The sequence below is a fragment of the Macaca nemestrina genome, chromosome 20 (assembly GCF_043159975.1).
Source record: "Macaca nemestrina isolate mMacNem1 chromosome 20, mMacNem.hap1, whole genome shotgun sequence".
Classification (NCBI taxonomy): Eukaryota; Metazoa; Chordata; class Mammalia; order Primates; family Cercopithecidae; genus Macaca; species Macaca nemestrina.
In genome coordinates this window covers 8,979,835-9,005,174 of record NC_092144.1, presented here as the reverse complement: position 1 = coordinate 9,005,174, position 25,340 = coordinate 8,979,835, and positions in this window count along the sequence as shown.

Below are 25,340 nucleotides of genomic sequence, written 5' to 3'. Positions count from 1 at the left end.
GGCTGGAGTGCGATGGCTCAATCTCAACTCACCACAACCTCCGCCCCCGCCCCCCCCAGATTCAAGTGATTCTTCTGCCTCAGCCTTCCAAGTAGCTGGGATTGCAGTCATGCACCACCACGCCTGGCTAATTTTGTATTTTTAGAGGAGGCAGGGATTCTCCATGTTAGTCAGGCTCGTCTCGAACCCCTGACCTCCAGTGATCCACCCGGTTTGACCTCCCAAAGTGCTGAGATTACAGGCATGAGTCACCACACCCAGCCAATTCTTCAATTCTTAAAATTCCCTTTCCATATCATTAAAGAACTCACACTGGAGAGAAACCTTATCAATGTTAGAATTGTGGGAAAGCCCTCTGTTGTTCCCATTTACCTGAAAGATGTGAACAAAGTCACATTGTAGAAAAATGCTATGAGAGTTGGGAATCTGGAACCACTTCTTTATTATCTCAGGTCACAATGAACTTGTAAGAATTCACAGTGGCAGGAAACCCTACGTATATGGAAAATATGGGAAAGGCTTCATTGACTCCTTAGGACAGATACCACAAAACTCCCACTAGGAGAAAACCTGTGTTTATAAGGAATGTGGAAAATCCTCACTTATTCCTCAAGCTTTAAGGTATATGTCAGGATTCTCAGTGGAGAGAAGCCGTATTGATGTAAGGAATGTGGGAAAGCCTTTGCCTGCTACTCAGTCCTTGATAAACATTTTAGAACACAAACTGGAGAGAAACTATGAATTCAAGAAGTGTGGCAAAACCTTTTTATGTTCCACAAGCTTTAATCATACACCAATGTATGCTGGAGAAGAACTTGATGAATATAATAAGTGGAATGGCCTAGATCAGGGGTCCCCAAACCCCTGGGCCATGGATTGGTACTGGTCTGTGGCCTATTAGGATCCAGGCTGCACAGCAGGAGGTGAATGTAGGATGAGCAAATATTACTGCCTGAGCTCCACTTTCTGTCAGATCAGCAGCGACATTAGATTCTCATAGGAGCATGAACTCTATTGTGAACTGCACATGCAGGGGATCTAGGTTGCACACTCCTTATGAGAATCTAATGCCTGATGATCTGAACTGGAACAGGTTAATCCCCATCTCTAGTCCGTGGGAAAAATGTCTTCCGCGAAACTGGTCCCTGGTGCCAAAAAGTTAGGTTACCACTGTTGTAGATTATGTCCCATGTCCCATCCACCCATTAACATATTAAGGCTTTCATCCCTAGGACCTCAAGGGATGGTATTTGGAGATGTGGTGGTATTTGGAGATGGGGTTTTTTAAAGAGGTGATTTTAAAATGAGGCAGTTAGAATGGGGCCCTCATTCAATATGACTGGTTTCCTTACAAGAAGTGAAAGAGATACCAGGGTAGCAGGAACAGATGTTTATGTGAAGTGACCAGAAATGGTTACCTGCAAGGCAAGGAGAGATTCCTGGAGGAAATGCTTCTTTTAAGGCTCATTATAGAGGAAATCATCCTTATCTACACTTAGATCCTGGACTTCCAGCCTCCAAAATTATAAGCAAATAAATTTCTGTTGTTTAAGCCATCCAATGTGTGGGGTTCATTTTTTTTTGTCAACTCTAGCAAAATAATGCAGCAAAGAATGTGAGAAAACCTTGAGGTATTCCATAGTCTTTAATATTCATGTTCAGAGTTACAATGGAGAGAAACCTTATGAGTGTAAGGAATGAAGTGTTTTCTGTCTGTGTAGTGTGTGTGTGTGTGTTTGAGTTTGAGAGACAGTCTGTCTCTGTTGCCCAGGCTTGAGTGCAATGGCATGATCTTGGCTCACTGCAACCTCTGCCTCCTGGGTTCAAGCGATTCTCCTGTCTCAGCCTCTGGAGTAGCTAGGATCACAGGCACGTACCACCATGCTCGGCTAATTTTTGTATTTTTAGTAGACCTGGGGTTTCATCATGTTGGTCAGTGTGGTCTCGAACTCCTGGTCTGAAGTGATCCGCCCACCTCGGCTTTGCGAAGTGCTGGGATTACAGGCGTGAACCACCACACCTGGCCTCCTTTTAGTCTTTGGTCTGCTAAACATGAGAAATCACGCAGCAGACCATTTCAGTGAATCTAAGGCACGTGAAAAACCATTTTATTATGCCTTAAAGCATCCGAACTCATCTGGTGAAAGAACTTACATCAAGTGAGAAAAAATAATATAAAGAAGAGGTTTCTTGTAGTATGAAATCAAAGAAGGTGATCTTGCACAACATGGAAGAGCTTAGAGTGGATTGGAACCCCATCGTAAGGAAATGTGGGCCTTTATACATCTTTTGCTCTGGGCCTGTTCACCCACGTAGAAGTCCTTCTGACCTATGCCCACCATAATGCCCTGGTGTGCGGATGCTCCACGATGGAGAGGAAGACAGCCCAGGGGACATTGTCACTTGCAAAGTTGGCCTTGCACATGCTGGAGCCATTGTCAACTACAAGCACCTCAATATCATCATCCATGGTGAGCTGCCAGCGAGTGTGTATAGGCGGCGCAGTGGGCGGGACAAGGCTTTGTGTTCATGGGATAGATGCAGTCTTAACGGTTGCATTTCTTCTTTAAAAAAAAATTTTTTTTAAATAGAGATGGGGGGCCAGGCACGGTGGCTCACACCTGTAATCCCAGCACTTTGGGAAGCTGAGGCGGGCGGATCACAAGATCAGGAGATCGAGACCATCTGGCTAACAGTGAAACCCTGTCTGTACTAAAAAAAATACAAAAAAATTAGCCAGGTGTAGTGGTGGGCACCTGTAGTCCCAGCTACTCAGGAGGCTGAGGCAGGAGAATAGTGTGAACCCACGAGGTGGAGCTAGCAGTGAGCCAAGATTGTACCACTGCACTCCAGCCTGGGCCACAGAGCGAGACTCTGTCTCAAAAAAAAAAAAAAAATATGGGGGTCTCACTATGTTGCCCAGGCTGGTCTAGAACCACTGGCCTCAGAGCCTCCTGCTTTGGCCTCCTAAAGTGCTGGGATTACCGGCATGAGCAACTGCACCTGGCCTTTTTTATTTTATTTTATTTTATTTTATTTTATGTTATGTTATTTTTTTTTTTTTTTTCTTTGAGACGGAGTCTCGCTCTGTCGCCCAGGCTGGAGTGCAGTGGCTGGATCTCGGCTCACTGCAAGCTCCGCCTCCCGGGTTCCCGCCATTCTCCTGCCTCAGCCTCCCGAGTAGCTGGGACTACAGGCGCCCGCCACCTCGCCCGGCTAGTTGTTTTGTATTTTTAGTAGAGACGGCGTTTCACCGTGTTCGCCAGGATGGTCTCGATCTCCTGACCTCGTGATCCACCCGTCTCGGCCTCCCAAAGTGCTGGGATTACAGGCTTGAGCCACCGCGCCTGGCCTATGTTATTTTATTTTATTTTATGACAGAGGCTCACTCTGTTGTCCAGGCTGGAGTGCAGTGGTGGGATCTCGGCTCACTGCAGCCTCTGCCTCCCGGGTTCAAGCGATTCTCCTGCCTCAGCCTCCCGAGTAGCTGGGACTACAGGTGCCCCCCACCATGCCTGGCTAATTTTTGTACTTTTAGTAGAGATGGCGTTTCACCATGTTGGCCAGGATGGTCTTGATCTTCTGATCTCGTGATCCGCCCGCCCAGGCCTCCCAAAGTTCTGGAATTACAGGCGTGAGCCACTGCGCCTGGCCCTTTATTTTTTTATTTTATTATTATTATTATTATTTTGAGACGGAGTTTCACTCTTGTTGCCCAGGCTGGAGTGCAATGGCACGATCTCGGCTCACCGCAACCTCTGCCTCGCAGGTTCAAGCAATTCTCCTGCCTCAGCCTCCGTAGTAGCTGGGATTATAGGCATGTGCCACCACGCCCGGCTAATTTTGTATTTTTAGTAGAGACGGGGTTTCTCCATGTTGGTCAGGCTGGTCTCGAACTCCCGACCTCAGGTGATCCACCCACCTCGGCCTCCCAAAGTGCTGGGATTACAGGCGTGAGCCACCGTGCCCGGCCCTTTATTTTTATTTATATATTTTTTGAGACAGAATTTTACTCTTGTTGTCGAGGCTGGAGTGTAATGGCACGATCTCAGCTCACTGCAACCTCTGCCTCCCAGGTTCAAGTGATTCTCCTGCCTCAGCTTCCTGAGTAGCTGGGATTACGGGGGCGTGCCACCATGCCTGTCTAATTTCTTGTATTTTTAGTAGAGATGGGGTTTCACCATATTGGACAGGCAGGTCTGGAACTCCTGAACTCAGGTGATCCACCCACCTCGGCCTCCCAAAGTGCTGGGATTACAGGCATGAACCATCGCGCTCAGCTTCCTTATTTTTTTATTTATTTATTTTTGAGGTGGAGTCTTGCTCTGTCGCCAGGCTGGAGTGCAGTGGCACAATCTCTGCTCACTGCAACCTCCACCTCCTGGGTTCAAGCGATTCTCCTGACTCAGCCTCCCGAATAGCTGGGACTGCAGCTACTACTACAGGCATGCACCATCACACTCAGCTAATTTTTGTATTTTTAGTAGAGACGGGGTTTCACCATGTTGACCAGGATGGTCTTGATCTCTTGACCTTGTGATCCACCTGCCTTGTCCTCCCAAAGTGCTGGGATTATAGGCGTGAGCTGCCACTCCTGGCTTCTTTATTCTTATTTATAAGAAAATTCTCTCTGACCTCACAGGTCAAATAATAGCTAGTTGTCTTCTCAATATTCATTCTCCCCTACTCCTTTTTTTTTGGAATGGAGTCTCGCTCTTGTTGCCTAGGCTGGAGTGCAATGGCGCAATCTTGGCTCACCACAACCTCCACCTCCCATGTTTGAGTGATTCTACTGCCTCAGCCTCCCAAGTAGCTGGAATTACAGGCATGTGCCACCATGCCTGGCTAATTTTTTATTTTTAGGAGAGAAGGGGTTTCTCCATGTTGGTCAGGCTGGTCTCAAACTCCCAACCTCAGTGATCCACCCACCTTGGCCTCCCAAAGTGCTGGGATTACAGGCATGAGCCACCAGGTTTTTACAACATAGTGGAAAAACAACTATATGTGGAAAACCAACTATATGCTAGTGAAGCCATTAAAGCCATAAGCCTAGAAGATGGTTCAGTGTCTGAGGAGAGAAGTGAGTCATGGGGCAGATAATAAGAGGCCTCAAGAACATGTCTGAATTCCTGTTTTGAGTCTCCTTCCCTAATGCTACCAGCCCATCCATCATCCTCCTGCGACATCCATCCTGGTACATTCTTGAAGATGTTCATTGCCTGAGCCAGAATATATGTGTGATGCTTTAGAACTCCTCAACCTTCAAGTAAATGGCAGTGACTTATCATTGGAGGAGTGGGCATTACTGGACTTTGTTTGGGAAAACCTGTACAGAGACATGTTGCTGGAGAACTTTAGAAACTTAACCTTGATGGAGCAGGCTGGCCTCATTACTTCTTCATTTGTAATGCAGCAAATAGTTGCTCTTAAGCATGTCTTGTGTTCCAAGATTTGCCATAATAATGGCAAGTTAGTGGTGAACACAAAATGGATGGTCCCTGTCCTTGTGAGGCAGTCTAGTGACTTCCCAAGAAAATAAAAATCTGTTCATTGCATGGATTTCATTTTCTCTGTCATGGTTTTCAAGGATTAGTTCTATATGGGGTAGTGAGTGAGGGTGTTTGCTTTTGAGTCCTTGTGAAAAATTTCTGTTCTTATTATTTTGCTGTTTCTAAAATTGGACTTGTCTATATTCAGAATGCTTTAAATCCAAAGTGTTAGAATTCTTTTTGTGCAAACTTCTTGTCTTCTACTCATCACTCCCACATCCTGTGTCTTGTTCCATGAGCAGGGTATCAGCTCTGCAAATGTACTATGATTAACAAGGTGTAGCACAAAAAGTTGAGGTCAGCGAAGAGAGGAATCCTTCAAGTCACCTGCACAGGTGAGCCCCAGGCAGAAAAGTGTCATTGTGTGGGACAACCCTGTCTTGTGAGAAGCCAGTGGAGAAAGATAAGAGAGAAATAAAGGGGAAGAATTAAAATGTGAAGAAATAATAGGTAAAACTTTCCAAATTTGATGAAAGGCATGAATCTTTAAATCCAAGAAGCTCAACAAACTCCAAGTAAGAGAAACTCAAGAGACGCCCACAGTGAGTCACATTATCATCAAAATGTCAAATGACAAAGACAAAGAGTGCTGAAAGAAGTAATTCCTTACATGAAAGAATTCTCAATAGTGAAGATTTTTGGAAGCTGAAAGCCTGAGGGTCATGACTAACTCAGCATTCCACTGGAGGCTATATGATCAAACAGCAAACTGTTTATCATAAATGCAGCATGTGGGCAAACTGACATCTGTGCCTGCCAGCCGAAGTTATGCCTAGGGCAATCACTCCCTGGTGCTGTGCTCCTTGAGGTTATCTACTGGAACATCTGGAGCCTCCTGTTCAAAGAAAGCAGTCATGTAGGCCTGCACTAAATCAAACAGCTGACCGACAATCACCCCCTCCTCCCTATTTCCTTTACTCAATAAATACAAAGGGCTCTAGAAGCTCAGGGCCCTTGTTCACTAGAAGCAAGCAGCCCCCTGACCCCTTCTTTTAAAACGAATATGTTCAGTCCACCAGGGTCTGTGGCAAAGTGGTGTCACGAACAGGGACTTCAAGGACATGAATGAAGAAGGTCTGCTGGAGCAGAGGAAGTGAAACTAACAAGATGAATGAGGACCCTGGAAAAAATCTGCCAGCAGGGAGTATAAGGTCAGTGCTCTAAAGAAGTACTGGGAATGGGAAGTTTCTGAATCAGGGTAACATGGGGCAGAATTTGTCTGTTGAAGAAAAACATTATGTGCAATTGCTTAAAGTTCTGTTGAAACAGTCTGGAGCTCAAGTTAATTCAGACATTAACTAGGCTTCTGCAGGAGGTTATTACACATAACCCATGGTTTCTGCAGGCAGGCACTCTCAATGTGGAAAATTGGGACAAAGCAGAAGAGGGTTTGAAATGGGCTCATCAAAAAGGTCTCAAAGTAGACCCTTCTGTTTTTTCTGCTTGGGGTTTGGTTTACACAGTCCTACTGCCATTGTCGTCTTCTTATTCTGTCAGACAACAGGAGTCAGGTTCTGAGTCTCAAGAATTAAAAACATCATTTGTTCCTCTGACAGCGCCTATTGAAAATAATGAGCAGGAGAAAGGGGAGGAGAATTGGCTGCTTGCTAAGCAGGAAATAGGAGAGGAGAATTGGCCTCTGCCACCCCATCCAGTAGCAGAAGTAGAAACCCACGTATAAAAAATTTTGCATGCTGCTGCTATGGCTGGGGAACTTTTAGGACCTTGCACTTTTCTTATTACTGTAAGGCCTGATCTGAATGATCCACAACATCTTTTACATGAGTGCACTCCTATAGAGTTTAAATTAGTAAAAGAATTGGCCGGGCGCGGTGGCTCACGCCTGTAATCCCAGCACTTTGGGAGGCCGAGGCGGGCGGATCACAAGGTCAGGAGATCGAGACCACGGTGAAACCCCGTCTCTACTAAAAATACAAAAAATTAGCCGGGGCTGGGCGCGGTGGCTCAAGCCTGTAATCCCAGCACTTTGGGAGGCCGAGATGGGCGGATCACGAGGTCAGGAGATCGAGACCATCCTGGCTAACACGGTGAAACCCCGTCTCTACTAAGAAATACAAAAAATAGCCGGGCGAGGTGGCAGCGCCTGTAGTCCCAGCTACTCGGGAGGCTGAGGCCGGAGAATGGCGTGAACCCGGGAGGCGGAGCTTGCAGTGAGCTGAGATCCGGCCACTGCACTCCAGCCTGGGCTACAGAGTGAGACTCCATCTCAAAAAAAAAAAAAAAAAAAATTAGCCGGGCGCGGTTGTGGGCGCCTGTAGTCCCAGCTACTCGGGAGGCTGAGGCAGGAGAATGGCGTGAACCCGGGAGGCGGAGCTTGCAGTGAGCCGAGATCGCGCCACTGCACTCCAGCCTGGGCGACAGAGCGAGACTCCGTCTCAAAAAAAAAAAAAAAAAAAGAATTAAAAGCTAGTGTGCTTAATAATGGAGTGCAAAGCCTGTTTACTGCAAGGCTGTTAGAATCAATGTTCGGAGCCATGTGCCTCCCACCCTTTGATATAAAACATTTGGCTCGCACTTGCTTATCCACCAGTGCATATCTCACATGGAGTTTAAATTGACAAGAAATGTGCACAGACCAGGCTAGGCAGAATCATGCCTCTGGTCAAGGAAACACTACAGAGAAAATGCTGACAGGCAGTGACCCCTTTTCAGATCTGGTACAACAATTAACACTCCCAGAGTCTGCTTACCACCAGTCCGCCTTAGCTGCCAAGCCTGCTTGGAGCACAATTCCTGAAGAGGGAGTTCCAGTGCAGTCTTTTCTACTTGTCACGCAGGGATCATGGGAACCTTATGCACAATTTATCACGTGGCTGCAAGAGGCAGTGAGGCATCAGGTTCCTCAATGCCTCTGCTACAGAAATGCTTGCCATAACTCTAGCCCATGAAAACGAAAATGCAGATTGCAAATGTGCAATGGCTCTTGTGAGATCCACAAAGAGCTTGGGGGATTACCTTAAAGCTTGTCAGGATGTAGGGACTGAATTTCAACATCCTACAATGTTAGTGCAAGCAATGGCTAGTTTAGTAGTTGACAAATCTAAAAGGAGTCAAGGCTCAAACCCCAAAGTGGGAAAATGTTATAATTGTGGAAAAACTGGACGTTTTAAAAAGGAATGCTACCAGATCTCAGAACAGAAAGGATTTTACAATGTGGTGCCCCTGCCAGTGGAAAAAACGCCAGGACTCTGTCCTCGCTGTAACAAAGGAAATAATTGGGCTAATCAATGCCGCTCAGAATTTCATCAGAATGGCACCCCACCTGTCGGGAAATGAGAAGGGGGACTGGACCTGAGTCCCTCAAACAATGAGGGCATTCCCAGTTCAGACCACAACCCCACTTCGGGAGTGGGTCCCAGGACGAATATTGATTCCCTCTCCCCAAGAACACCAGGTAGCGCAGGATTAGATCTCCCCACCAGAGAAAGAATTATACTAGTTGGAGGAGACAAACCTACCAAAGTTCCCACTGGCATTTGGGGACCTTTACCAGCAGGACACATGGGACTAATTTTAGGCACTGCCTTAACTTGCAAGACATCAAAGTAATCCCCAGAGTAGTTGACTCCAATTATGAAGGAGAAATTCAAGTAGTTTTAATGTCACAAGATCTTTGGGTTTTTGACCCAGGGGGATATATTATTGCTTATCCCCTGCAAATTACACCCTTCTCCACAAAAGGAGAAATGAGTAAATAAGGGGTTTGAGAGCACAACTACACGAGAAATCTATTTATCACAACCCATAGCCTCTAATAGACCCACTGTGTAGTGCAAATTAAAGGAAAAAAAAATTTATGAGCTTGTAGACACAGGAGCTGATGTGTTAGTAATATCCAGTAAAGCTTGGCCTCCATCTTGGCCCCTCAGATGAACCTCCACATCCCTAGTGGGGGTAGGAGCTGCTCAAAGCATTCAACAGAGTGCTGAGATTTTACCTTGTCTTGGTCCGGATGGACAATCATGTGCTTTCCAGCCTTATGTTGCAAATATAGCTATGAATTTATGGGGTCGAGACTTACTTACAGCTTGGGATATGAGACTTGCAAATGAAAACTTTGATAACCCAGGATTTAAAATGTTGAAAGACAGCTGGGCATGGTGGCTCACGCCTGTAATCCCAGCACTTTGGGAGACCGAGGTGGGTGGATCACAAGGTCAGGAGATCGAGATCATCCTGGCTGACACAGTGAAACCCCGTCTCCACTAAAAAATTCAAAAAGTTAGCTGGGAGTGGTGGTGGGTCCCTGTAGTCCCAGCTACTTGGGAGGCTGAGGCAGGAGAATGGCATGAACCCGGGAAGTGGAGCTTGCAGTGAGCCGAGATGGCGCCACTGTACTCCAACTGTGAGACTTCGTCTCAAAATAAGCAAACAGGCCGGGTGCGGTGGCTCAAGCCTGTAATCCCAGCACTTTGGGAGGCCGAGACGGGCGGATCACGAGGTCAGGAGATCGAGACCATCCTGGCTAACCCGGTGAAACCCCGTCTCTACTAAAAAATACAAAAAAAAAAAAACTAGCCGGGCAAGGTGGCAGGCGCCTGTAGTCCCAGCTACTCGGGAGGCTGAGGCAGGAGAATGGTGTAAACCTGGGAGGCGGAGCTTGCAGTGAGCTGAGATCCGGCCACTGCACTCCAGCCTGGGCGGCAGAGCGAGACTCCGTCTCAAAAAAAAAAAAAAAAAAGCAAACAAACAAACAAATAAATAAATAATAAATAAAATAAAATTTGAAAGACATGGGATATCAGAGTGGAAAAGGTTTAGAAAAATTCCTACAAGGAAACCCTAACCCAATATCAACAACTGGAAGAGAGGAAAAGATTGGGACATCAGGGTTTATGATTGGGGTCATTGATATTTCTCCTCTACCCACTGCTTTGCCGCTGGAGTGGCTGACTGGCAAACCTGTGAGTGGATCAATGGCCCCTATCACAGGAGAAGCTAGCTCAACTCTATCAGCTAGTAAAAGAGCAATTGAATGCATGACATATTGAAGAGTCAGTTAGCTTCTGGAATTCACCAGTATTTGTAATTCCAAAGAAGTCAGGAAAATGACGATTCCTACATGATTTGAGAGCTATTAATGCACAGATTAAACCAATGGGTGCATTACAGCAAGGTCTGCCATCTCTCGCAGCCATTGCACTGGCCTCTTGTAGTAATAGATCTTTTTTTTTTTTTTTTTTTTTTTGAGACGGAGTCTCGCTCTGTCGCCCAGGCTGGAGTGCAGTGGAACAATCTCGGCTCACTGCAAGCTCCGCTTCCCGGGTTCACGCCATTCTCCTGCCTCAGCCTCCCAAGTAGCTGGGACTACAGGCGCCTGCCACCTCACCCGGCTAGTTTTTTTGTATTTTTTAGTAGAGACAGGGTTTCACCATGTTAGCCAGGATGGTCTCGATCTCCTGACCTCGTGATCCGCCCATCTCAGCCTCCCAAAGTGCTGGGATTACAGGCTTGAGCCACCGCGCCCGGCCATAGTAATAGATCTTAAAGATTTTTTCTTTACTATACCATTACATGAGAAAGATAAGCCTTGATTCACCTTCTCTGTATCTTCTATTAATAAAAAAGAACCTGTTTCTCATTATCAATGGAAAGTTTTACCCCAAGACATGCTTAACAGTCCCACATTATGTCAGCATTTTGTGCGAAGAGCATTAAAAGAGCCTCGAAATACGTTTCCCACTGCATATATCATTCATTACATGGATGATATTCTTTTGGCTGCTTCTACAGATCAAATATTGCATCAATTATTCAGAGAAGTAAAGCGAGCTCTTGTTAAATGGAAGCCCAAAATTGCTCCAGAGAAAGTGCAAACAACTTCCCCATACCATTACTTAGGAACTATTGTTACAGAGAGCAGTGTACGACCTCAGAAAGTCATTCTCCATAAAGACAGGTTACAGACTTTAAATGATTTTCGACAATTGTTATGGGACATTAATTGGTTGTGACCAATGCTAGGTATTGCTACTTATCAACTTACACATCTTTATCAAACCCCACAAGGAGATTCTTCTTTAAATTCCCTGCAGCAGCTTACAAAAAAGGTAGAAGTTGAGTTACAACTGAGCAAATGCTTCAACAATGACATGCCTCACAGCTGCAGCTGCAAAAACCTTTGCTTTTGTTTATTTTTCATACCCCCCATTCTCCAACAGGACTCCTGGGCCAATGATTAGAGAAATCTGTAACAGTGATAGAATGGCTATTTTTATCTAATCAAACAGTGAAAACTTTGCAAGTCTATCTTTCCTTAATTATGCAAATTGTGACAATGGGCAGGCATAGGTCAAAAATGCTGACAGGATGTGACCCTGATAAGATTATTGTTCCTTTAGACTCCCAGCAACAGGCCTCATCATGGGCAATGTCAACCGTATGGCAAACTGCTCTCGCAGATTTTGTAGGTGCAATAGATAATCATTACCCCTCAGACAAAATTTTGCAATTTTATAAAGTCCATTCTTTCATTCTTCCTGTGATCACTCTTCACAAACCTATTCCAGATGGACAAACTTATTTTACTGATGGCTCTTCCAAAGGCTGCACAGCTATTTGTGGACCTAAACATACTCCAACAATAAGGACCTCTGGGGTTTCAGCTTATTGCTCAAAACTAATTGAGTCATTCTAGTTTTAGAGATTACAGCTTCAACTCCTATTAATATTGTCTGTGATTCAGCTTATGTTGTTAATGTAGCCAGTCACATAGAAACTGCTACCATTAAAAATACACTAGAGCCAGAACTGCTTAACTTGTTTCTAAGACTTCAACAAGCTGTTAACTCTCATGCTGCTCCTTTTCATATTTCTCATATCTGTTCTCACACACAACTCCCTGGACCATTATCTTTAGGCAATGACAAAGCAGATAAACTGATTGGTTCTGTATTTGAACAAGCTCAAGCTTCTCATGCATTACTGCATCAAAACACCTCTGCCCTTACCCGTATGTTTCATCTGCCTCACAGCCAGTCTCGAGCTATTGTGCAAGCCTGTCCCACTTATCAGCATGTCACAGGTGTTATACCCATAGAAGGATGCAATCCACGAGGCTTGGCTCCAAATCAAATCTGGCAAATGGATGTTACACATATAGCAGCCTTTGGCAAGCTTAGCTATGTTCATGTGACTATAGACACTTATTCTCATATGTTGCATGCTACATGCCAAACAGGTGAGACAGCTGGTCAGGTACAATGACATTGTCTGTCATTTGCTCATATGGGGGCCCATAAACAATTAAAAACTGACAATGGATGTTGGGAATAGGCCCCCCAAAATCTGTCCATAAACTGGCCCCAAAACTGGCCATAAACAAAATCTCTGCATCACTGTGACATGTTTGTGATGGCCAAGACACCCACGCTGGAAGGTTGTGCGTTTACTGGAATGAGGGCAAAGAACACCTGGCCCACTCAGGGCAGAAAACCGCTTAAAGGCATTCTTAAACCACAAACAATAGCATGAGCGATCTGTGCCTTAAGGACATGCTCCTGCTGCAGATAACTAGCCAGACCCATCCCTTTATTTCGGCCCATCCCTTTGTTTCCCATAAGGAATACTTTTAGTTAATCTATAATCTATAGAAACAATGCCTATCACTGGCTTGCTGTTAATAAATACGTGGGTAAATCTCTGTTCGAGGCTCTCAGCTCTGAAGGCTGTGAGACCCCTGATTTCCCACTCCACACCTCTATATTTCTGTGTGTGTGCCTTTAGTTCCTCTGGCACCACTGGGTTAGGGTCTCGCTGACCGAACTGGTCTCAGCCAATCAACCTGCTTATGCTAGTCATGCTTTTCAAAATTTCCTACAGCTTTGGGCTATAATGCACAAAACAGGAATTTCTTACAACCCTTGAGGACAAGGAATTATAGAGTGGGCACATCAAACATTGCAACACATGTTGAAAAAACAAAAAGGGGAAATAGGAGACCAGCTACTACCTCAAACAAAACTACGTTTAGCCCTATTTACTTTAAATTTTTTGACTCCTTGTATGGGTGGTAAGACTTCAGCAGAAAGACATTGGCAAGTGTTAGAGGAAAAGAGGAAAGTTCTTCTGAAAGTGTTATGGAAATCCCCGGAAGGACAATGGAAAGGTCTGGTGGATTTACTGATGTGAGGATGAGGGTATGCTTGTGTTTTTCCAGAAGGTGGACAAAACCGTTTGGGTGCCCTCAAGGTACGTTGTGACCATGGAATGGGAAACTGGAGGGATCCATGGTGGCCAACCGTGGGCCTGGTCCTTCCAGTGTGGGCCATGAGCCAGCTGAGCCTGAGTGCAAAGACAGAGAGAAGGCTAACTGGAGTCACGATGACATCAACCCCCATAACCTGAGGGCAACTCAAGAAAACCAGGAAGCTGAGAAACTACTGGAGCATCAGAGCCAGGCAAAAACCCTTGATTCCATGTTCTTGGCCATGTTAGCCATAATGTCCTGTGTGGTATGTTTTCCCTGTGCAGAGGCAAAAACATATTGGGCATATGTTCCTAATCCCCCAGTAGTACGGCCTGTACTTTGGAGTGACACTCCTCCTGAAATCTATCATGATCAGGGAGTGTGGGCTCCAGTACCCCTAACTCCCCCTGACATAGACTCTCAGACCAATGTCATCAATTATACGGTCCCACTGGAAGGACTCCCCTGGTGTAGCACTACAAAGATGTTGTTCAACCATAGTAGCTGTCTTACAAGTCAAGCTCAAGCACGGTTGAGTTACCATGGAAAAGTCATGTGCTTTTTAGGTCTTAGTTCTATTAATGTAACTGGTGTGCTAACCAACCATTCCTGGCCCAATCACCCCAATTGTGTTGACTATATGGAATGGATTCCCTTCAATAGTTCCTACCCCCCCTCCATGGACCCAGTGTCTTGGCCTACTGGTTAGAAAACAAACTATGTTAACTGGAGACATTGTGGATTGGGGACCTAAAGGTCAACTAGATAGTAAAGATGAAAAGCAGACATCATGGCACAAACTTCATTGACATTGGTAGAAGGCTTTCAATGCTGCTTCTTTTGTTTTGTTTTGTTTTGTTTTTTGAGATGGAGTCTCGCTCTGACACCCAGGCTGGAGTGCAGTGACACTATCTCAGCTCACTGCAAGCTCCGCCTCCCAGGTTCACACCATTCTCCTGCCTCAGCCTCCCGAGAAGCTGGGACTACAGGCGCCTGCCACCACACCTGGCTAATTTTTTTGTATTTTTAGTAGAGACAGGGTTTCACCGTGTTAGCTAGGATGGTCTCGATCTCCTGACCTTTTGATCCACCTGCCTCGGCCTCCCAAAGTGCTGGGTTTATAGGCGTGAGCCACCGTGCCCGGCCAATGCTTCTTTATAACACACTGGGATCCAATCCCATTCTGCTGCCCGGGTTGCTTGGCATGGAACAGGCTTTATCCCGCCTCTTCTTCAGTGGCAACATCTAGGTAGGAAAGGTCCAATTCAAGAAACCATATGGAAAGCAGCAGTCCTATTTACAAATGGTAGTATCTGTGTAGGGGTACTCTCTGATACTAGTACTGCTACTTGACGCAGTTTTGATGTTACATTTGTAAAGAATATCACCACTAAATTTATGGTTTGTGTTTTTAATCCTTATGTCTTTATGGCAGCTAAGAAGGACCAGCTCCAGGTAAACAATACCCAGTTGACATGTAAATCTTGTCAGTTCTATCACTGTATTAATCATAGCACAGTGCTAACACATCTCTACTTTGATGATTCTGGGTCACATCCCTGGGGTATGGATTCCTGTTAATCCATCTGAGCCTTGGGCTGCCACCCCTGCTTTGCACTTCATGAAACGTCTTTTTTTTTTAATTTTTTTTTGAGATGGAGTCTCGCTCTGTTGCCCAGGCTGGAGTGCAGTGGCCGGATCTCAGCTCACTGCAAGCTCCACCTCCCCAGGTTCACGCCATTCTCCTGCCTTAGCCTCCCGAGTAGCTGGGACTACAGGCGCCTGCCACCTCACCCAGCTAGTTTTTTGTATTTTTTAGTAGAGACAGGGTTTCACCGGGTTAGCCAGGATGGTCTCGATCTCCTGACCTCGTGATCCGCCCGTCATGAAACTTCTTCTAACTCAGCTTACTCATTGTATCCGTAAAGCCTTAGGCATGATAATTTTTGCTATTATTTCCTCGGTCACACTAATAACTTCTGTAGTAATGTTCTCTGTAGCTTTGCATAGTTCTGTTCAAACAGTTCAGTACGTAGAGAACTAGACACGTACCACCAACAAAACATGGCAATTTCAGAGTAAAATTAACACTGAGTTACAAACCGAAGTGGCAATGTTGAAATCCATGGTTCTATGGTTAGGTGAACAAGTACGAAGCTTACAATTGCAATAGCAATTGTGCTGTCATTTTAATCACACTCATATTTATGTAACCAACTTAGAATATAACCAAAGTGACTATCTGTGGGACCTTGTGACAGCCCATTTGCAGGGAGCTTTCACATCCAATATCACCTTTGATATTGGTGAATTACAAAGCAAAATTCTTTTTTTTTTTTTTTTTTTTGAGACGGAGTCTCGCGCTGTCGCCCAGGCTGGAGTGCCGTGGCCGGATCTCAGCTCACTGCAAGCTCCGCCTCCCGGGTTTACGCCATTCTGCTGCCTCAGCCTCCCACAAAGCAAAATTCTTGATCTAAATAAGCAAACTCAAGAATTTCAGCCTTCTTTAGAAGCATGGACCGAATTCCAGTGAGGTCTGGAGAGCCTCAACCCTTGGACCTATCTAAAGTTCCACATTAACATCTTATATATTGTTCTGGGAATAATGCTGTTCTGTCCTTGTTTGCTTTTCATACTCTGTAAAATTGGATGGACTGCCAATCAGAAAATGAGAGCTGCCCAACCTGGCCCTACATTCATTCAATTAATGCAAAAATAGAAAAGGGGAGATGTTGGGAGCTGAAAGCCTGAGGGTTGTGACCAACTCAGCATTCCACCGGAGGCTATATGATCAAGCAGCAAACTGTTTATCATGAATGCAGGATGTGGGCAAACACATCTGCGCCTGCCACCAGAAGGCATGCTGAGGGCAATTACTCCATGGCACCATGCTCCTTGAGGTTATCTACTGGAACATCTGGAGCCTACTGTCCAAAGAAATCAGACATGTGGCCGGGCACGGTGGCTCACGCCTGTAATCCCAGCACTTTGGGAGGCCGAAGTGGGTGGATCACGAGGTCAGGAGATCAAGACCATCCTGGCTAACACAGTGAAACCCCATCTCTACTGAAAAAGACAAAAAAATTAGCTGGGCGTGGTGGCGGGCACCTGTAGTCCCAGCTACTCGGGAGGCTGAGGCAGGAGAATGGTGTGAACCCCGGTAGCAGAGCTTGCAGTGAGCCGAGATGGCGCCACTGAACTCCAGCCTGGGAGACAGAGCAAGACTCTGTCTCAAAAAAAAAAAAGAAAGCAGGCCGGGCGCGGTGGCTCAAGCCTGTAATCCCAGCACTTTGGGAGGCCGAGACGGGCGGATCATGAGGTCAGGAGTTCGAGACCATCCTGGCTAACACGGTGAAACCCCGTCTCTACTAAAAAATACAAAAAACTAGCCGGGCGAGGTGGTGGGCGCCTGTAGTCCCGGCTACTCGGGAGGCTGAGGCAGAAGAATGGCGTAAAAACCCGGGAGGCAGAGCTTGCAGTGAGCTGAGATCCGGCCACTGCACTCCAGCCTGGGCGACACAGCGAGACTCCGTCTCAAAAAAAAAAAAAAAAAAAAAAAGAAAGCAGACATGCAGGCCTGCACTAAATCATGCAGCTGGCTGACAATCACCCCCTACTCTCTATTTCCTTTACTCAATAGATACAAAGGGCTCTAGAAGCTCAGGGCCCTTGTTCACTGGAAGCAAGGAGCCCCCTGACCCCTTCTTTTTTTTTTTTTTTTTTTTTTTTTGAGGCGGAGTCTCGCTCTGTCATCCAGGCTGGAGTGCAGTGGCCGGATCTCAGCTCACTGCAAGCTCTGCCTCCCGGGTTTATGCCATTCTGCTGCCTCAGCCTCCCGAGTAGCTGGGACTGCAGGCGCCCGCCACCTCGCCTGGCTAGTTTTTTGTATTTTTTAGTAGAGACGGGGTTTCACCAGGTTAGCCAGGATGGTCTCGATCTCCTGACCTTGTGATCCGCCCGTCTCGGCCTCCCAAAGTGCTGGGATTACAGGCTTGAGCCACCGTGCCCAGCCTGACCCCTTCTTTTAAAACAGATCTTTTTATCTTTGTCTTTATTCCTGTGTTCATCCTCCTTTGTTCAGTCCACCAGGGTCCATGGCAGAAGATAAAAAGCACTATTACATGAGCTTTTCCACATTTTCATTGTCTATCCATTTATTCACATTTTCATTTATTCTCAGAGAAGGAACTGTTTTAATTCCTCTTAAATGTTTTTATGTAAGTGTTCTTTGTAAAGTTTTCTGCACTTTGCTTTCTAGATTATATCCTTTTTTATTTTCTTTTCAAAATACTTTCTAAATAAAATACCTACCAATTCTAAATAGGATAACATGGAGCTATTTTCTTTGTAAAGCCAAACTCCTAACATTAGTTCTTTGGTCACTGGTTACATCTTCTCTTTCACAGAAGATGTGAGCATGCAGAAGAAAGAATCCACAAATTTGAAGACAGAACTTTTGAAAAATATCAACTCTGAGGGGACTAAAGGAAAAAGAATGAAGACCAAACAGAACTTAAAGGACCTGTAGTACACCATGCGTCAGATCAACTACACATTATGGAAGGTGGAGAAAGATAAGAGAGAAATAAAGGGGAAGAAGTAAAATGTGAAGAAATATTAAGCAAAACTTTCCAAATTTGATGACAGACCTGAATCTTTAAATCCAAGAAGCTCAACAAACTCCAAGTAAGAGAAACTCAATCAGGCATGGTGGCAGGCGCCTGTAATCCCAGCTACTCAGGAGGCCGAGGCAGGAGAATCACTTGAACCTGGGAAGCGGAGGTTGCAGTAAACCAAGATTGCACCTTTGCACTCAAGCCTAGGCAACAAGAGCAAAACTTCATCTCAAAAAAAAAATTTTTTTTTTTAAAAAGAGAGAAACTCAGGCCCATAGTGAATCACATTATCATCAAAATGTCAAATGGCAAAGACAAAGAGTGCTGAAAGAAGTGATTCCTTACATAAAGGGATTCTCAGTACTATTAATAACAAATATGTCATCAGAAATCATGAGGGACATAGTTGGTGAGATGACATATTTAAGAACTGAAAAAGAGGGCCGGGCGCGGTGGCTCAAGTCTGTAATCCCAGCACTTTGGGAGGCCGAGACGGGCGGATCACGAGGTCAGGAGATCGAGACCATCCTGGCTAACACGGTGAAACCCCGTCTCTATTAAATACAAAAAAACTAGCCAGGCGAGGTGGCGGGCGCCTGTAGTCCCAGCTACTTGGGAGGCTGAGGCCGGAGAATGGCGTGAACCCGGGAGGCGGAGCTTGCAGTGAGCTGAGATCCGGCCACTGCACTCCAGCCTGGGTGACAGAGCGAGACTCCGTCTCAAAAAAAAAAAAAAAAAAAAAAAAGAACTGAAAAAGAAACACTATCAATCAAGAATTCTGTGCTCACCAGAAACGTTCAGAAATGAGGGAGAATTTAAGACATTCCTAGAAAAACTAATGCCAAGAAAGGTTACCACTACACTTGCCATACAAGAAATGCTGCTGGGTGCGGTAGCTCATGCCTTTAACTCCAGCACTTTGGGAAGTCGAGGCGGGTGGATCACAAGGTCAGGAGTTTGACACCAGCCTGGCCAACATAGTGAAACCCCGTCTCTACTAAAAATACAAAAATTAGCCAGGTACAGTGGTGCATGCCTGTAGTGTCAGCTACTTGGGAGGCTGAGGCAGGAAAATCGCTTGAACCTAGGAACCAGAGGTTGTGGTGAGCTGAGATCGTGCCACTGCACTCCAGCCTGAGCAACAGAGTGAGACTCTGTCTTAAATAAATAAATAAATAAATAAACAAACAAACATAAAAGAGATGCTAAAAGGAGTTCTTCAGGATAAAATAAAAGGATGCTAGACAGTAACTCAAGTTATGTGGAGAAATAAAGATCTTCAGTAAAGGTAAGTACATTGGAAAATATAAAACCACATTTATGGTATTTTTGTATGTAACTCCAGCTTTTACTTTTTACTGGATTTTTGAAACATCAGTAAAAATTATAAGTGTATGTTTTACGCATATAATATATAAAGATATATTTTGCAACAAAAATAACAACAGAAGTGTGCAGTTGTATAGCAGAGTTTTTGTATGCTATTGAAGTTAAGTGGGTACGAGTTCAAATAATCTTAATATAACTTTGGAATGGCAAATGTAATCCTCATGAGGGCTGTTAAAGTTTTGACTGGGTGCAGTGGCTCACTCCTGTAATCCCAACACTTTGGGAGGCTGAGGTAGGTGAATCACCTGAGGTGAGGAGCTCAAGACCAGCCTGGCCAACATGGTGAAACCCTGTCTCTACTAAAAATACAAAAATTACCTGGGCATGGTGGTGCATACCTGTAATCCCAGTTACTTGGGAGGCTTAGGCAGGAGAATCATCTGAACCCAGGAGGCGGAGGTTGCAGTGAGCTGAGATCACACCACTGCACTTCAGCCTAGGCAACAGAGCAAGAAGACTCCATCTCAAAAAAAAAAAAAAAAAAAAAAAAAAAAGAAAGAAAGTAAATATGAATGTGGTGGCTCACACCTGTAATCTTAACACTTTGGGAGGGTGAGATGAGTGGATCACATGAGGTCAGGAGTTAAAGACCAGCCTGGCCAACATGGTGAAACCCTGTCTCTACTAAAAATACAAAAATTAGCTAGGTGTAGTGGCACAAGCCTGTAGTCCCAGCTACACAGGAAGCTGAGGCACAAGAATCACTTGAACCTGGGAGGTGAGATTGTGCTACTGCAGTCCAGCCTGGACGGCACAGCAAGACTCTGTCTCAAAAACAAAACAAAACAAAGCAAAAAAAGAAAAAGAAAATATAAGTGCAACGTACATAAATGAAAATTAGAAGAGAGTTAAAGGATTCACTCTAAAAATCAAGTAAACACACACAAAAACATCAGCAGTGGAGGAAATAAGGAGCTAAAAGTATAAGACATTCAGAACACATATAGCAAAATGGCAGGAAGAAAATCCTTCATTTTTACTTTAAATGTAAATGAATCAAACACTCCAAGAAAAAGTCATGCCGTTGAAGAATGGATGAAATTATAAAGACCATGATCAAATCGTATTGTCTACAAGAAATTCACTTTATATAAAAAGCAACAGATAGGTTGTTAGTGAAAGGATGGGAAGAAGATATTCCATGCAAATAGCAACAAAAAGACAATTGGATTGACTATAATAATATCAGACAAATAAAGTAAAAGACTTTATAATATACAAGGGATGGCAATATATTGATATAAGCTTCAATTCATCAAGAAGATGTAACAAGCCATGCATGATGGTACATGCCTTTAGTTCTAGTGACTTGGGATGCTGAGGCAGGAGGATTGCTTGAGCCTAGGAGTTTAAGTTCAGCGTAAACAACATAATGAGACTCTGTCTTTTTTTTTTTTGAGACAGAGGCTCATTATGTCGCCTGGCTGGAGTGCAGTGATGCAATCTTGGCTCACAGAAACCTCCACCTCCCAGGTTCAAGCAATTCTCCTGCTTCAGCCTCCTGAGTAGCTGGGACTACAGGTGCATGCCACCATGCCCAGCTAATTTTTGTACTTTTAGTAGAGATGAGGTTTCACCGTGTTAGCCAGGATGGTCTCAATCTCTTGATCTTGTGATCCGCCCACCTTGGCCTCCCAAAGTGCTGGAATTACAGGTGTGAGCCACCGTGCCCGGCTGAGATTCTGTCTTTTAAAAAAATTAAAAATGAGAAAAAGAAGATACAGCAATCATAAACACGTATGCATGAAAAACAGACCCCAAAGTTATATGACAAAACTTAAGGGAGAAATAGATTGTTCCATAGCAATAATTGGAGAGTTATGTATGACACTTTTAATAAAAGGACATCTACATAGAAGATCAGAAAGGACATAGAGAGCTTGAAAGATACTATAAGCCAACTAACCCTCAGAGACACGTAGAACAGTCCATCCGATATCATGAGAACACACATTCTTAAGTTCATGTGGAACATCTTCAGGATATGTCAAATGTATATGCCACAGAATGAGTCTCAGTAAATTTTTTTTTTTAAATTTTTACTTTTTTTGAGACAGAGTCTTGTTATGTTGCCCAGGCTGGAGTGCAGGGGTGCAATTTTGGCTCACTGCAACCTCTACCTCCCAGGTTCAAGTGATTCTCCTGCCTCAGCCTCCTGAGTAGCTGGGATTACAGGTGTGCACCACCACACCTGGCTAATTTTTGTATTTTTAGCAGAAGCAGGGTTTCACCATGTTGACCTGGCTGGTCTCCAACTCCTGACCTCAAATGATCCATCCACTCTTGGCATCCCAAAGTGCTGGGATTACAGGTGTGAGCCACCACACCCAACTCAGTCTCAGTAAATTTAAAAGCACTGAATATATATAAAGTACCTTGTCAGAACACAACAGAATAAAGTTAGAATCTATAATGGCAGAAAAACATTAAAATACATAAATATGTGTGAATTAACACACACTTAAAAAACAGAGGATCAAGAATAAATTTCAAGGCATCTGTTTTCACCACAAAATATGGTAAGTACTTGAGATGGTAGATATGTTAATTAGCTTCATTTAATTATTCTGTATTGCATTCATAAATTATAATATCATTTCATACTCCATTAATATGTACAATGAAAATTTGTCAATTAAAAAAAGCAATTATGTTGGGCACGATGACTCATGCCCGTAATTCAAGCACGTTGGGAGGCTGATGCAGGAGGATCACTTGAGGCTGTGAGTTCATGACCAGTCAGGTAACATAGTGAATTCCTATCACTACGAAAAGTTTTCTAAAAAATTAACTGGGTATGGTGGCATGTGCCTGTAGTCCCAGCTACTCTGTGGACTGAGGTGAGAGGATTGCTCCAGTCTGGCCAAGACAGCAAGATCCTTTCTCAGAACATATCAAAAAACAAAGTAATTTTAAAATGAGAGGCCCAGACAGCTGCCTTTCCCTTTGCACTATGTGAAGACACAGTGAGAAGACAGTCATGTGTAAACCAGGAAGCAGGCCCCCATGAGACATTGAATCTACTTGTGCCTTGTTCTTGGACTTTCTAGCCTCTAGAGCTATAAGAAATAAATTTCTGCTAGTCACAAACAACAACAACAAAAACAAATTACAAAAGAAAATATGTGAAGAGAAACAAAAATGAACAGGACAGACCTAAACTTATAGGATGCAATGAGAATGCTCAGTGGAAAGTTATTATTATTATTTGAGACAAGGTCTGGCTCTGTCCCCCAAGCTGCAGTGCAGTGGCACGATCACAGCTCACTGCAGCTTTGAATTCCTGGGCTCAAGCAATCTTCTTGCCTTGGCCTCCCAAAGTGCTGGGAGTACAGGTGTGAGCCACATTACCTGGCCTCAGTAGGAAATTTATAGCTGTAAATACCTATACATAATTTTACATCTTGTGGAACTACCAAAACGAGGAAAGTAAACTAATCCAACAGAAGAAAGGAAATAATAAAGAGGGGAAATATGTGAAATGGAGAATAGATAAGAATCTATTCAATGAGAATCAATGAAACTAAAAGTTGCTCTTTGCAAAGATCGATAACATCGAAAAACTTCACCTGGATTGACAAAAAAGACAGAAGATGCAAATAATTAGAAATGAAACTGGGGCACACTAACAACATCCTATTCAGAAATAAAGATTATAAGAGGATTCTATGAACAAATAATTGTACAACTAGTTAGATAACCTAAATAAAATGGACACATTTCTAGAAACACAGAAATTAATTGGATTAAAAAGTAAGGAAAAATCTCAACAGACCTGTAACAAGAAGAGAGATTAAATCAGTATTTCAAAACTTCCCAACAGTGAATTGTCAAGGACCAAAGAAGTGTGAATTCACAAACGAATTGTACCAAACATTTAAAGAATAATCAACACCAGTATTTCTCAATATCCTCCAAAAAAGTAGAACAGGAGGCTGGGTGTGGTGGCTCACGTCTGTAATCCCAGCACTTCGGGAGGCCGAGGCAGGTGGATCGTGAGGTAAAGAGATCAAGACCATCCTGACCAACATGGTGGAAACCCCATCTCTACTAAAAATACAAAAATTAGCTGGGCATGGTGGTATGCACCTGTAGTCCCAGCTACTTGGGAGGCTGAGGCAGAATTGCTTGAATCCGGGAGGTGGAAGTTGCAGTGAGCCGAGATTGTGCCACTGCACTCCAGCCTGGCGACAGAGGGAGACTCTGTCTCAAACCAAACCAAACCAAAACAGGAGAAAACACGTTCTTTTTTTTTCCTTTCTTTTTTTTTTTTTTTTTTTTGCTGGGAGTGGTGGCTCATCCTATAATCCTAGCACTTTGGGAGGCCCAGGGTGGGCAGATTGCTTGAGCTTAGGGGTTGGAGGCCAGCCTGGGTAACATGGTGAAACCCCATCTCTACAAAAAAAATACAAAAATTAGCCAGGTGTGGTGGCTCACGCCTGTAATCCCAGCACTTTGGGAGACTGAGATGGGCAGATCACCTGAAGTCAGGAGTTTGAGACCAGCCTGGCCAACATGGTGAAACCCTGTCTCTACTAAAAACACAAAAATTAGCCAGGTGTGGTGATGCACACCTGTAGTCCCAGCTACTCGAGAGGCTGAGGCAGGAGAATCGCTTGAACCTGGGAGGCGGAGGTTGCGGTGGGCCAAGATCACACCACTGCAATCCAGCCTGGGCAACAAGAGCAAAACTAAACACACACACACACACACACACACACACACACACACACACACACACACACAGAGTAGCCAGGCACAGTGGTGCGTCTGTGCTCACAGCTTCTTGAGAGGCTGAGGTGGGAGGATGGCTTGAGCCTGGGGTGGTTGAGACTGCATTGAGCCAAGATTGCAGCAATGCGCTCCAGCCTGGGCAACAGAGTGAAACTCCATCTCAAAAAAAAAAAAAAAAAAAAAAAAAAAAGAAATTAGAGACTATCTTTCATGAATATAGATGCAAAAATCCTTAAAAAATATTAGTAAATCATATCCAACAGCACATTAAAAGCACTATACACCATGACTAGTGAGATTTATCTCAGGAACGCAAGGTTGCTTCAACAAAAGGAAATTTAAAAATGTAATTCTTCACATTAGTACAAAATACAAAAAATCCCACAGAATCACCTCAACTAATGCAGGAAAGGCATTTGATGAAACTCAACACTTTTCCTTGATAAAAATTAAGAAAACTGGCCAGGCGTGGTGGCTCATGCCTGTAATCCCAGCACTTTGGGAGGCCGAGGCAGGTGGATCATGAGGTCAGGAGTTGGAGAACAGCCTGACCAAGCTGGTGAAACCCCGTCTCTACTAAAAATACAAAAAAATTAGCCAGGTGTGGTGGGCACTTATAATCCCAGCTACTTGGGAGGCTGAGGCAGAAAATTGCTTGAACTCTGGAGGTGGAGGTTGCAGTGAGCCAAGATCGTGCCACTGCACTCCAGCCTGGGTGACAGAGCGGGACTCTGTCTCAAAAAAATAAAAAAATAAAAAATTAAGAGAACTAGAAATAGAAGGGAGTTTATTCAACAAGACAAAATGCACATACAAAAACACAGCTAACATCATGTTCAATAG